Genomic DNA, 14,817 nt, shown 5'->3' with positions numbered 1-14,817 from the left:
ACCAAACCCATATACATAGATCATTTAGAGACAATTCAGAATCGTTTTCTGCGCCATTTATCCCATAAGTAGGGTTGTCAGATTTCATGCAAGTCAAACCGGGACACCCCCCCCCCCCCAAAAAAATCAGATCATTGACATTTCTATGGATATAATTTCAATCGAAGTGATAGTATTTAAAATATCTATTTTTAATATATGTATGTAAATGATACAATTACAATAAAGAAACCAAAGATAGATTTCACTAAGGGCCGGGCCGCACCGCTCAACTTGCGAACAACTTGGTTAAGGGCGACCAGACCAATGCATGCAGGTAGATGGGACATGCCGCACTCGTCAACTTGTTTGTCGCACACATTTTCATACATTTTTTCGTGTCGCGCAACAAGTCGGCCGACAAAGTTGCACGGTGCGGCCCAGCCCTAAGAGGATTAGTGAAAAAATCTAACAAGGTTTTTGGTGCTTTTTCTTCAGCTAAGAATCTTTTAGTCTTTCTGTTCTGACGGTGTCTATTCCACGTCTGCGTGTCATCATTCCGAGTGTAAGAAAATTATCGATTCAAGATAAATTGATTGATGCCTGATTCACATTTTTTTCTCCCTTCTACACATACACAAGTCTCCAGAAAGTATAACACAGAGACAAATAGTTCATTGTTGAATATTGCTGCAGTGTTTACTAGAGACTGTCTGGTCCAGACATCGACTTTTTGTTTATAGTTTATGTTAATTCTGAGTTAAAAACTTCTGTAGGAATTTAAAAAGTAGTAAACCGGGACATTTGGGCGTCCCGAGAGGTGTGTTTGGGACACCGGGACACGAGACTTAAAACTGGTGACAATCCCGATTAATCGGGACGTCTGACAACCCTACATAAGACTGGTCTAGTAAGATTGCTGCCAACTTATAATGACAGACTCTCTTTTTTCAAGTTCGCTACTTTGTCTCATCGCAGAAGGGTTTCTGATTTGTTATTTTTATACAAGATTGCTAATGGCATCCTTGATACATTTGTTTTGAACGAAATTAATTTTAACGTCAATGCCCGATTCACCAGATGTAGAAATCTGTTCTATCCACTAATTTGTCATAACAACACTTCATTTAATAGTAAATTCGCATGTATATGCCGTCTTTACGATGGTATGGATGATTGTCCCGGTGCTCACTGTTCATGGAATATAATATTTTCATTTATATTTGTATATATATATATATATATATATATATATATATATATATATATATATATATATATATATATATATATATATATATATATATATATATATATTTGTGAGACTTTGCTTTCTTTTTTTATATGTTATTCTGTATGTGTGCCAATTTAAATCAAATAAAATAAATAGATATCCCGTTTGCAAATCGCGAAATTCGATCATCGGAAACGGTGCCATATCAACACTGTCGTAAATTCGACACTCTCTCACAATAAACTTCAGATTTGGCTTTGTGTGCGAATACCTGGATCGTGTTGGTTTTTTTCGCATCCCCTCAAAATGCGATGCGTGGACAAAAGGCTAATGTCGGCAATAAAAAGGAGTCGCACAAAACAAATAGTCGAAAGCACGCGTCCCTCGCCGCACATAAAAATTGATGTAAATTCGTTATGCATCATCGGGGTGACGGGTGGCCCCAAAAAATACAAAAAAGCGGTTCGACGGGTCGTTTTGTGCCCGAAAACAATATTTATGTGCCGTATTTGAATCGGCGCACTTTCGATCAATGGGGCTGACGATTCGATATAGCTATTCGCGCTCGTTAACTGAATATTGTCGATTTTCTGAAAATCCACACGCTTCTCTATTATAATATATAAAAAAATGTCATAAAAGACTTAAAAAATCGTTTTTATCACATATCAAATGTTTCTATTCATACGATCGTCAATTTCTTATATACATATATATTTTTTAATGCTTATCATAAGGTAGTCAATGGTCGACAATGGTTGTGGCCAGTTCACAATCGAATGTGAAGTATATATAATATATAGGTATGAGTGAAATTTTGATCTTCTCTTTTCCATTTGGGCCTCGCAGGGATGTTTTGTATTTGTGGCCGGTTCTTATATATATTTTTTTGATTTTTAAATGCTTTTTATTATTACGAAATTATGTTCACAATACATCTTATATCTATTTTAATAGCTACTGATCTACTGATCATTTTCTATTTTACAATTTAATTTAATTTGGTTAGTAATCGTAGTATTATATTATTCTAATGTTAATCTACAGCATAATAGGAAAAAGAGCTCAAAAACCTATTTACAATCATTTTTCTTATATATTGGTGCTGGCTATATGTAGGTGCAAGACATTCCCTACTTTGTATTTTATTATTTGATATTTTTACTTTACTATAATGCTATTGTTTTTTATTATTATTGTTATTATTATGTATTTTTTGTCTGTGTACATATATATGTATACATATATTTTATTTTTCTCATCTCTCTGTATTTTTTCGACCATTATGGCGCATTAGGGTCTTCTGAAATGCCACAATGGTACAAAATTTAACTGAAATAAATAAACAGTATTTAGTAAATACTAATATTTTAGAGTAAACAAAATTATTAGTGCGAAGTGATAAGATTTTTTTTCAATTGAAAATGGTCAATTGGGCATTATTTTCATCATTTGCTTGTTACAATAGATTGCAAAGTATTATCGAAGATTAGCTATGTATATCTGTAACACTTTGCACTCTTATTGGAATCATTTTCATTTTCATATTAATCATTTTCCACTCTAGATTTTTTTTCCCAAAACCAACTAGCAGATCTTGTTGAATATTTAGACGTTTTAAATGAGATAATAAAAATAAGAATTGTGGTTCGTTTTTTCTTGGACACACTAATTGTAAATACATAGGTTTTTGAGTTTTTTTTCTATTTATAATGTATATTGTACAATGACAACAAAAGAAGATAATACTATACATACTAATAAAAACATTGTAAAATGGAAAATGATTAATATATCAGTAGCAATTAGAATTGTCCTAAGACATTTATGAACAAAAAAAAACATTTACTAATAAAAACGACCAACACTAATTCCGTTGAAATTTTTATTCGTCTTTTCCAAGTTGGCCGTTTATCTTTCGTACTTAGTGTATGTTTATGTAGGTATCGCCAGAATTCTGCATATTTATGGTCCAGTGCACTCAAAGAAGTATGGAATACTGTATGTTGGGTATATTGAGGAGACATAGCAAACCGGAATACGTGGGTAAAGAGTATAAATAATGGTGAGAGTAAAGAAATTGAAATGGCAATGGGCAGGTCACGTAACGAATAGTTCCAAGATAATATAATTTTGGCAAAATGCGTGGGATGAGATGGATTATACATACATAGTTGCCCAAAACAAAAGCGAAAGGAAGCATGTTGGAGACGAGAGATGATGGTGAATGGCTGTGAATGATGATGATGTTTAGGTATTTGACATACAGAAGTATGATTAGGTTGATGATTACGTCTGCTTTAGATTAAATTAATAAGCAAAATTCAGAACTTATGAAATTGGTTTACAAATTGGTCAGGTTACATTCACGTTTTAGAAATTTCAAACATTGGTTCCAAAGTTGGTTCAAATTCCTTGATATTCTATCGCATTAAAAGTGTAAGGTTGTATTTAAGATAAATAACTATTAAGAACATCTTACGTTGAATACTTATTTATTTATTATTTTACATATTTGCCAGTGACATTACAGAATACATAATGTATAAGAATTAACGAGACATCTATGTTATAGATAATTCATTTTTGAAATCATATTCATATTCAATTAGTGGTGACGTAGTGGGTAGGATGGTTTCTGGCAATTTGGTGGAGGAACCGCTTCAACAATGAAATCAGATACATTAGCACACTCTGATAGGAAACAATCGACTTGGAGTCACACATATCCAGCAGTACTGCAGAAATACTCCAAATCTAGGTCAGCTCACGGGATCGTACCCGGCGCTCTCTCGGTGCTTAGTATCAACGCAACCAACGAGTCAGCTGCTGGCTGTTTTATAAGCTTAAAAATTAGCCATCAATTGGATTATTTATGTACACCGAGCGCAAAGCGAAGCTTATCAGTTGCATCACATGCAAATAACGATATATTTTAAAAGACTAGGAAAGGAATTTAAAATAACAGTTTTCGTACTACTTTCTACAACTCCTCTTCATCAATATGCAGCAAAAAAAAGCGATTTCGTCAATAGATAACATTATGAGGGGAATCATTGTAAATTTGGAGTAAAAATGAACTTTTTTTTTTATACCCGGAGTAGATTTCATAAATCAAAAAATCGATAAAAATGGATTTTTTTTTCTTCTTTAAGCTTTTCAACATATCAAGGGGACTTCAAATAATAGTAGGGAATACAAATAAAAATGTTTTTTTTATATTAATATTTAATGGGACCGTATATTAATATTTAATGAGACCGTCGTACTAGCGCCATCCCATCTGATCCTATCAGGTTGAATTTGGATTCATCTGAAAAAGTAATCGTCTCCCAATCTTGAACTGTCCAATTTTTCTTCTCTTTGGCCTACCAAAGACGAGTATCCTTCATTTTCTTCGTGAGGAGGGTTTTTTTTTTGCACGGCGCCGTTAAAATAGACCAAGTTCATTTAGTTTATATTTAACTTTTCTAAGGCTTACTGTTTTTTCCAACTTCAATGAACTCAGACCTAATTTCTGACGCAGTTTTGAAACTGTTTTGAAGTAAAATTCTCTTTAAAATCCGTTCGTCTCGAGAAGTCAGTTTTTTTGCCATTTTTCCTCTTTCAACAGGGGTTATGTCCATTGTTTTTTTATACTTCTTAAAAAATACAGTTATTGTAGGTAGAATGTGACCCCGTTCGTCGATAAATTTCCGCAAAAGAATAATTTTCCTCCCAGAAAGTGACAATTTTTGATTTCTCGGCGATCGACAAAAATTCATATTTTACGCTCAACGCTCACAACACTAAAAAAAACACGCACTTCTTGAAAGTCTGGGGGAAACTGACTTAAAAACGTTTTGGCAACAATACGTTGAGGTATGCTGAAAACAACTGTAAAAGTATAAAAACAAAATTGCCAGAAAGTGAGACCCAATAGGGCGAAAAATGGGCGATTCCGGTAAAAATTGTGACTGATAAGCTTCGCTTTGCGCTGGGTGTATGTGGTATCAAAGATTAATATAGTTTTAGAACAGTCATTCGTTAGCTTTGTTTTATACATATGTACATAGTATAAAGTGTAATTATTTTTTCACAATTAATTTCTTGAGCAGAACCTGATACTTTATACCCGTATAAGTACACGCATATGTAGTATGCTAATGCATTATATGAGGTGTAGTAATCAGCATACAAGCTTGAACAATTTTATAAAAATCTCTAGCCATAAGCGCTCATCGTCAACTGGTTAAAGTGCCACCTGGTATTGTGTTATTCCTCAATGCATTTCTTGTTGACGTTGGTCAAGTTTGCATGTGCAAGGTGCTGTCTACTCATCCCGACAGCGTTTTCCTTAATGCATTTAGCAATTTAGTATCTGGCGCATCATTGCAATTATTCACATACGCGTATAGAAAGCTCGTTTGTAAAGTTTGAATTCGACTCGAGCCTTGAGTCGAAGGCGACTGGTCTATCAAATTTACACTTTGATCGGGCTATATTATTACTATACCGGTTATATTATTCGTTTTTTTTGTGCAAAGTCAATCAGGCATTGTATCCGAGTAATTGCAGTGTCTCGGCTAATAGATCAATTACGGCGCGGCTGCATTGTAATCAATCATTTTGCGCTCTCGATAACCGATAATTAATTTTCAATTTTTTACATGCAAAAATGCAACGCACTGCCTTTTTGATTTTCGTGCTTTGATAGTGCAAATTTATTATTCGATCTTTTTGACATTGGATGAGGGACACGTGTCCCGCACTTTTAAGTTCACGGTGGCTCTCGACTGTGTATAGAATGAATCTGTATTCGTACATGTGTTGAATAAATCTAGTGACATTTCGTCGAATTGATAATACTGGTGATTCGAACTGTTATTTATTGAATTTAATGGCAGAATAAGGCATGCAATTCCCGTTCCCGTTCCCGTTTCAAGTGATGGTTGGAGATCTACTAACGTCTCTTCAACGCCGTGTCGTCATAAGCCATCTGGTAACGTGGTTACCAACGAAAACATTTCCTTGACTATACAATGGTGCTTCAAACTTTCGCGTCGGTAAAATCGTAATTACGAATATTATTATTAAGGGGTTTTTTCCCCTTTTTTTCACAGTAATCTTCCCGGACATGCATACAACAAATCCTGAAAGTTCCATCGTAGTCGGTTGAGTGGTTTAGGAGCCTATACGAGACACACAGACAGACAAAAATATATTCAAGTTTATATATATAAATAATTGTATGCAATTTATATCCTAATCTGTTTGGATTAAAATCAAGTTTAAATGACGACTAATGCGGAAATCACTCCATTCGATTTTCTGGACCGAATGTATAGTAATTTATAACAATTTATAGTAACGATGATAAATTAACTCCATAACTTGACTGAACTGACGCAGTTTTTATATTTCTTCAACGTAACAACTTTTTTGGCAATATTTTGTACTTACTTTGATTTATTACAATATAATAATATATGTATATAAAAACCGACTGTCGCTAAATATGTACATATGTATGTACGTATGTAAGTTTATATGTTTGTTTGTGACGGTCAATCAACCAATATGGGGAACCAATCACAGCCGAATAATCGAGACGCTGGGAAGCGTGGTAGGGGGGAGGGGGGGCGTCGAGCGTCGTCGTATTTGCCGAGTGTCTGGTCGCGGTGGACGTGCCAGACGACCCCGGAGTGTGGGAGGCGCTCTGGGCATCGGTGACGCAGGCGCTGGGGGCGAAGGGGGCCCTGGGGGCGAAGCCCCAGAGCGCCCAGGGCATTGGGGCGAAGCCTGGAGGCGTCGAGGGGCGTAGAGGGCGCGGAGGACGAAGACCCCAGGGCACAAACAAACACACATTCATTCATCATTTCGAATGGGTTGGGTTGCTAAGTGTATGATGTGACACTTCTATTACGATTAATATTACGTGCGCGTGCGCCTATATATTACCTTACATTATACATTACTAGTGTTGGACCCGTTGATTTCAACGGGTGGTTTCGAAAAGGAATTGAAACTCGAATAAAAATAAAGTTAAAGATATTGAATCGACTGGTTTCGGAAAGAAATTGATGCACAAATTACGAATGACAAATTACGAAGTGATTACGAATTACGAATTACGTTTTGTGCATCGCCGACCCCCCGACGCCTTTGCCCCCAGCGCCCCCGATGCCTCCGTCGCTCCGGGGCCTTCGGCCCCAGCGCCACCGACGCCTCCGGGCGCTCCCAGCGCCCCCGATGCCTTCGGCATCCCGGGGGCTTCGCCCCCAGCGCCCCGATGCCTTCGACACCCCGGGGGCTTCGCCCCCAGCGCCGCCGACGCCTCCGAGCCCCCAGCGCCCCCGATGCCTTCGGCACCCCGGGGGCTTCGCTCCCAGCGCCGCCGACGCCTCCGGCGCCCCCAGCACCCCGGATGCCTGCGGCACCCCGGGGGCTTCGCCCCCAGCGCCCCCGATGCCTTCGGCATCCCGGGGGCTTCGCCCCCAGCGCCCCCAGCGCCACTATGAAAATATGAAAAATATGGAAAAAATGAAAAAATGAAAAAACTGAAAAAATGAAAAAAATGAAAAAACTGAAATAATGAAAAAAATGAAAAACTGAAAAAATGAAAAAAATGAAAAAAATGAAAAAACTGAAAAAATGAAAAAACTGAAAAAATGAAAAAAATGAAAAAACCTGAAAAAAACTGAAAAATATGAAAAAAATGAAAAATATGAAAAATATGAAAAAAATAAAAATTTTGTTCCCCATACTGGTTGACGGTTGATCGTCCGTCACATATATACAAATATACATACAAATATACAAATATACAAATATATTTAGCGACAGTCCGTTTTTATATATATTATATATATACTACATATAACCTTATTTTTATTTGTGTTTCAATTCCTTTTCGAAACCACCCGTTGAAATCAACGGGCACAACACTAGTATAAAATAGTGTTCGAAACCAGCGTTACTCAATCATTATAAGTAGAGTACGGATCCAAAACGCGCTGCTCATTGTTCAATTGTTGTAAATGCTTTGTAAAAAGGTTCGGCAAACCTTAACAACATTTGAACAATGAACGGCACCCTGGTTATCCGGGTTTTAGTTATGACTAAAGAGCGGACCAACTTTGCACCGTTCTTCGTTCATTTTTCGCCGTGCATTGTTTATTTTTATGATGAACCTTTTTTTATGCTCTCTAGCTTTGTAGTTTGCCCTGTTTCCTGGAAAATAGACCCAAAACGTATAGGCCGGAGCAATAAACGAGAATTTTAGATTTCCATCAATGCATCTAATGGAAAACTTTTGTCGTATTAAGGGAACGTTAAATAAAATACCCAATTCACAATATCAATGAATGATTGTATTATATGAACAGGAGTATTTGACTATTTTAATTGGAATAATGCTCGCTTAACCAACAGAATTATGATTAAATCTAGCGGTTATCCACGGAGATTGTTCAATTTGAAACAAGGGGTGGTGTCGACTTTCCGCCAGCCACGCGGCCACCCCAGCCGATAAGCAACGCTCATTATTGTGTTGTCGACATTCGATACCCTTCATTTGTTTATTGATGCTACTGCTGCTGCTACTGCTGCTGCTGCTGCTGCTGCTGTAAAGATAGTTTTATATTACCTCCCTATTGTTTATCTCCAGAGTAAAAGCTCCTGTGCTTTTTTCGTTTTGTGTTGTGCCGCGGGCGCTTTGGGCGGTGATATCAGTGACGTGAGCCAATTGAAGGCGAATTATAATAATTCGGTAATAAAGTCCTCCCCTTCTTTTGTTGTGTGTTTGTCTGAAGCGGTTGCTCCCGGCGGAACACTTACCCAGCTCCCAGACGGGTTTTAATGTGTCGACAGACTCTTTCGAGCTCAAATTGTCGGTAGTCGGTTCAATGTTAGTTGAGGCAATATATGTACATACATACAACTGATGTTTTATTGATGGGTTACTTTTTACTGTATCTACATACATATGTACGTAGTAAAAATAGATGAAGTTTTGTGATCATGTGAAAATTCGAACTCGAGATTTTGACTGATTGGAACTCAGAATCGATCACTGGTCACATTTGTAACACACGTTGTGTGTCACAAATGTGTGTGTGTGTGTCTGTGAATTTTGGGGATTTTTTGAACACCATTCGTCCTGTCGAACTGAAACTTAGTATCGGTTACTGAAATTCTTATTGATTCGACTTAAATTTTTTGTTAGTTTTTAAGTTGACCGGAAATGATACCTTCCTTTATATTTATTTATTTTATTTATTTATTTTATTAATTGAAAAATCAACAGACAGGATGTACAGAGATAGGTATAAAAAACACAAAAAGTAAATAAATAATATATGTAACACCCGAGTCCAATAATAGATTTTTACAAAAATGAAAAAGATAAATATAAGGAAAACAAATTAAAAAGTAAAGAATAAAGGCATGACAAAATATGTAGTACATTGCATAATTAAACTATAGTATTAAAATAATTGGAAAAGGTTATAAGATAGAATATAAGAAGAAATTGAAATTTACAAATATAAAAAACAAATGAAAAAGGTAAATACAAAATAAACAAATGAAATGGAAAGGAATGAAAGCTATAATATGATTAAATAGCACATTACATAACTAAACTAAAGTATAAAAATAATGGAAATATTGGAAAAATAGAATAGAAGAAAAAATGAATCAATCGGTCAAGATTCTCTTGATGTTAGACCTGAATTGATGTAGGGAAATACCAAACAGATCAACCTCATTCAGCTCTCCGTTAAACATACGATAAACGCGCTGCAGATAAAAATATTTTTGGGAATTAGTATTGAAAGGATCAAGTGAAAAGAGTGCAACGCGTCTAGGGTATCGAACTGGGATTCTGAAATTAACCTTATTCAGTAAATCAGAACAATCAAGGAAACCATTTATGAGCTTAAAGAAGAATATAGCATCAGAATGTCGTCGCCTGACAGAAAGATTGTTAAAAGAAAGGATTTTTAAAATGTCGGAAACAGTAGAATGGGTATAGGTAGGAAAAAGGTAGCGTAAGGATTTAATAAATTTAAGTTGAACTTTCTCAATACAATTAATATGGGATAAATAAAAAGGTGACCAGATAATTGAGGCAAATTCAAGGTGAGACCTTACAAAGGAAAAATAAAGTAATTTTAGTACGTAAGGATCATTAAAGGGTTTTGTTGAGCGGAGTAGGAATCCAAGAGATTTAAATGCTTTGTTGGTAATAAAAGAAATATGTTCAGAGAAATCTAGTTTATCATTGAGTATTACACCAAGATCCTTAATAGAAGATGACGTGTTAAGGATTGAATGATTTAATTGATATTGATTAGTAATAATTGACTTATTTCTAGTGAAATTTAAAATAGAGCATTTTTCTAGATTAATAAAAAGATCATTATTTAAACAATATATAGAGAATCTATCTAGATCTTCTTGTATCTTATGACAATCGTCTATGGTGTATATAGGTTTGTAAATTTTTAAATCATCAGCGTAAAGAAGTATAAAGGAATGTTTGAAGATGTATGAGATATCATTAATATAGAGTAAAAAGAATAAGGGACCTAAATGCGACCCTTGTGGGACACCGGAAGGAATATGTCTAAGTGATGATCTAAAACCATTGAGAATTATGATTTGGTGACGATTTAGTATATACGAAGAGATCCAACGAAATAAATTTCCTCGGATTCCGAGGGACCAAAGTTTATTGAGTAAAAGGTTGTGATTGATTTTATCAAAAGCTTTAGAGAAATCCGTATAAACGACGTCTATTTGGATTCGTTTGTCCATATAAGATGTGAGAGTACTAGTGAAATTAAGCAGGTTAGTCTCTACCGATCTCCCCTTAAAAAAACCATGTTGTTCAGGTATAATGTAGTTTTTGAAATTGGAGAAAAGGAAATTATAGATAATTTTTTCAAAGATTTTACTAATGACAGATAGTTTAGATATAGGACGGTAATTCTCAATAAGATTCTTATCACCTTTTTTAAAAATAGGGGTGATGTAAGATAATTTCCAATAGTCAGGAAATTTACCGTTCGACATAGAAAGATTGAAAAGGATTGTTATGGGAAGAGATAATGGGACAGCACATTTAACAAGGAAAAAAGAAGGCAAACCATCACAACCCGCACCAAGATTAACATTGAGAGAGTTGATGTGACTGAGTACAGTAGATAAGTCAAAATGAAAAGTAGATAAGTTACAAGAAGAAGTATCTGTATTAGAGATAGAAAGGTTAATGGTAGAATCACTATTGAAAGTGGAGTCAAAATAGTCAGCAAAAATGGTACAGATTTCAGAACCATGTGAAGCCGACTTATTTCCATAATACATTACGGAAGGATATGAAGAGGAGGTATTTTTTTTTGAATTTATATATGACCAAAATGATTTGGGATTAGTTTTAATATTATTTTGAATAAGAGAAATATAATTTCTAAAGCAGATTAAAGAATATTTTTTAATTCGAGCTCTTAATAGTGAAAAACTTTGATAATCTAAGGGATTTGAATAAATTTTAAATTTTTTATGGAATTTGTTTTTTTCTTTTATTATTTTAATAAGAGACGATGTAAACCAAGGGGGATATTTGGTAATGTAGGTGTCCTCTTTTTTTAAGTTTTTGGATTCAATTATCTCCCAAACCGCTAACCGAATCAGACTTTATGCATGTAATAGACATTAAAAATTGTATACGCTAATATTTGTTTCTAAACCGGAAGTAGTACTTTTACAATAGATAATCAATCGTTTTTTTTATGTTTTTTTTCAGAAACCTTTTAGTTTATTGAATTGAATTTCATATTTAGAAGTTTAGGCTTAATACCAAGTTATATATAAAATTTGACGAGCGCCCGTCAACCGGAAGTGGCAGTTTACTCTAGTTCGATTTTTCTTCCACTGTTTTTTTGTGTGCTCTTTGCGATAAAATTCAAGCATAATTCTTGTATCAATTTGATGAAAATAAACTATCACTAAATTTAATAAACCGGAATTGGGATTTTTTACTCTTAGAAAAGTCAAAAATGTTGTGACTATGATTTTTTCCACACCCTGAATGTATCAAGCTGAAAATCTATATTTGCATTTTTTATTTACTAACTTAGAGTTGATAAGGTTTTGGTCAGAATTCGTAAATCGGATTTTGTTAAACAATATTTCATTATTTTATTTTGACCTTTTAAATTATTTCTATGTTCTTGACCTTTTATGATTATAATATTGGGTTTGGGTCACTGCAAGGAAAGTGACTTGATGGAAAGTCGACTCGTCGTTAGCGTAGATCAGGGTTATCTATCTCTTTCATCATATCTATCTCTTTCATCATAACCCTGGCACATGGTAAAGATCTTTCAAATATCTAACCCCGATCTACGCTAACGACGAGTCGACGAATCGATTTTAATTTTTTCCATCTTTCGATTAAGTCACTTTCTTTGCAGTGACAGCCACTGCTTTTTACACACTATTTTTCTTACTAGTGTCCTATTTTTTAAATATTAGTGTACACTGTACAGCATAATAGGAAAAAATAAATGTTCCATTTGCGTGTTGAAACACATATCACTCTCGCCGCGTTCACAATCATCGGATTAAATTAACTTTTGTCTCAAAATTTAACAATTGATGAGCGTCACAGTTTCGAATTGACGGTCACGACCGTGTTCTCATGGTCTCACTCACGCTCGACCCGAAGGCTTCCTCGCAATTCCGCAGTACATTTACGATATTTATCTTTAGTGTGTATGTAGTAGGTATAATATGTATGTTGAGGAATTTGTATTGCAATGTGTTATTTAAAGCGGTAGACACGCGTGTGCGTTTCAACCAGTAAATTGCTTGATGGTCGGGGAGACGCGACCGTAATGAATGAGTCAGACGGCCAGAAGGGGAGTGCAATCAATGCCCACCGAGACCTTTGAGAAATTTATCTCAATATGTTATGAGAGGGGTGGCCAGAAACGTATCCAGAAGGGGCAGGTGGTGTTGGAGATTCATATTCAAGTTTATTTTTTTGCTAGGATTTTGCTTAACCATTTGAATGCTGACCTACGCTGATCGGCCTGACCTAGGTCCATCAGCTGAAATACATACGTCCAGTGAATGCTGACCTAAGTCTATCAGCCTGAAATACGACAACCGGCGTTGTATTTTGAGTATGTAAAAAATAAACAAGAATATTACCCGCTAAGTCTTTCCAGGTAGCATTGAACATGTGTCGTGTAATCCGTGTAATTCATTTGTCAATGTTTATAAAAGCTGGTTTACACCGGAATTTCTGAATTTATAACCATAGCAAAATTTCTCGATGGAAATTCCTAACTACTGTGTATTTTAGATTGTGGCTTGGCATTTAGATTGTGAGCATTACACTTTAACAACAATGAATTAGATGGAACTGGTTTTGGAAAATAACATTAATTAATAGACTCTTTTGTTTATTTTATATTGTTGCAAGATATATTAGTGAGCCTAAACACACCTTTACAACTCGAAATCCTCGGCGGTAGTTATCTACGGTTTGTTTGGATTAGCTACAATTTTATATCTGCTTTCTATTAGATTTCTAAATAATTCTTGTTGGAAATGTTGGCAAAATTTTCAGCGTGGCGTGCTTTCAACAGAAAAGAGGTCAGTAGTCATAGGGCTAAGGACATTAATAAATTGTAGCATTTTCGAAGCTATTTATGTTACGATACTGAAATGGCAATAACACATTCAAAAGTGCGGCACGGGACGTGTACGTAGACTTCAGCTGTGAGAGACGTGTCTACATGTCATAATTAATTCATAGGATTTTATTATTCTGACAAGTTTCTTCTACATTTCGTCAAATATGGAAATCACCGTTAACGACCATTGCCAAATTTATGTCAATACAAAGACAGAATATCACTGCACGGGGTAAGCTTTCCACGGATACGGATTAGGTCGAACGTTCTTAATTTGTAAAACAAACTCAAGACTCAAGTTTACTCTAGCGTGATGAAAAGTTAAACGCTTCACAAAAGAAGAAGGTGAGAGTGTTGGGAAAAGGAAATGTTCCTACCCTCTTCTACCTTAAATACGTCACGCGTACACTGATATGTTTATTGTATATTTATGGAAAGTAGTTTAATGAAGTCGTCAAGTTTTCGTTTAAATAGCATATGATTAATATACAATAATATTCTGCACAGCAATAAATATATTGCATTAACTGATTTCTTAGTTACCTTTCACTTCTTCTAACGAAGATGAGAAATGTAATCATAATGATAATTTGTATCTATGTATGTATGTATATACCTTGAAGACAAGATCTCAATGTCTTCACACAACACTTTCGTAAGTTTTTGATTCATGAGATTCTCTTTTTCAGCATAAATTTCTAATTTTTCCTATATTTCTATTTTTTTCTCATTATTTTATGGTCCGAAAGGACGAGCATCAACTTGCTAAAGAAATCCTTAATGCTTTATTGCAGAATAGAAAAAAAGAAAACTTTACCTTAACTACATTGAAGACAAGATCTCGTTGTCTTCACAAAACTATCGCAGATTTTTGATCCATGACATTCTCCTCTTTTTTCGACTACGTTTTCATTT

The 14,817-nt window shown here is 35.1% G+C and overlaps 2 protein-coding genes across 2 annotated transcripts in view; both read left to right on the top strand.

Annotated features, from left to right (window-relative positions):
- The window catches only part of LOC143921341 (uncharacterized), a 658,293-nt gene extending 653,875 nt beyond the window's left edge, over positions 1 to 4,418 (top strand). Inside the window, exon 2 of the mRNA XM_077444590.1 lies at positions 4,113 to 4,418. The gene's annotated coding sequence lies outside the window, so the exon portion shown is untranslated. The remainder of the gene's footprint in view (positions 1 to 4,112) is intronic.
- Positions 1 to 14,817, top strand: part of mei-W68 (meiotic W68) — a 106,195-nt gene that overhangs the window by 59,929 nt on the left and 31,449 nt on the right. The gene's annotated exons all lie outside the window — the stretch shown is intronic.

This window comes from Arctopsyche grandis, chromosome 13, assembly GCF_051622035.1.
Source record: "Arctopsyche grandis isolate Sample6627 chromosome 13, ASM5162203v2, whole genome shotgun sequence".
In the NCBI taxonomy this organism is placed as follows: Eukaryota; Metazoa; Arthropoda; class Insecta; order Trichoptera; family Hydropsychidae; genus Arctopsyche; species Arctopsyche grandis.
The sequence above is the reverse complement of the archived record's forward strand: the minus strand, read 5'-3'. Positions and strand labels throughout refer to the sequence as shown.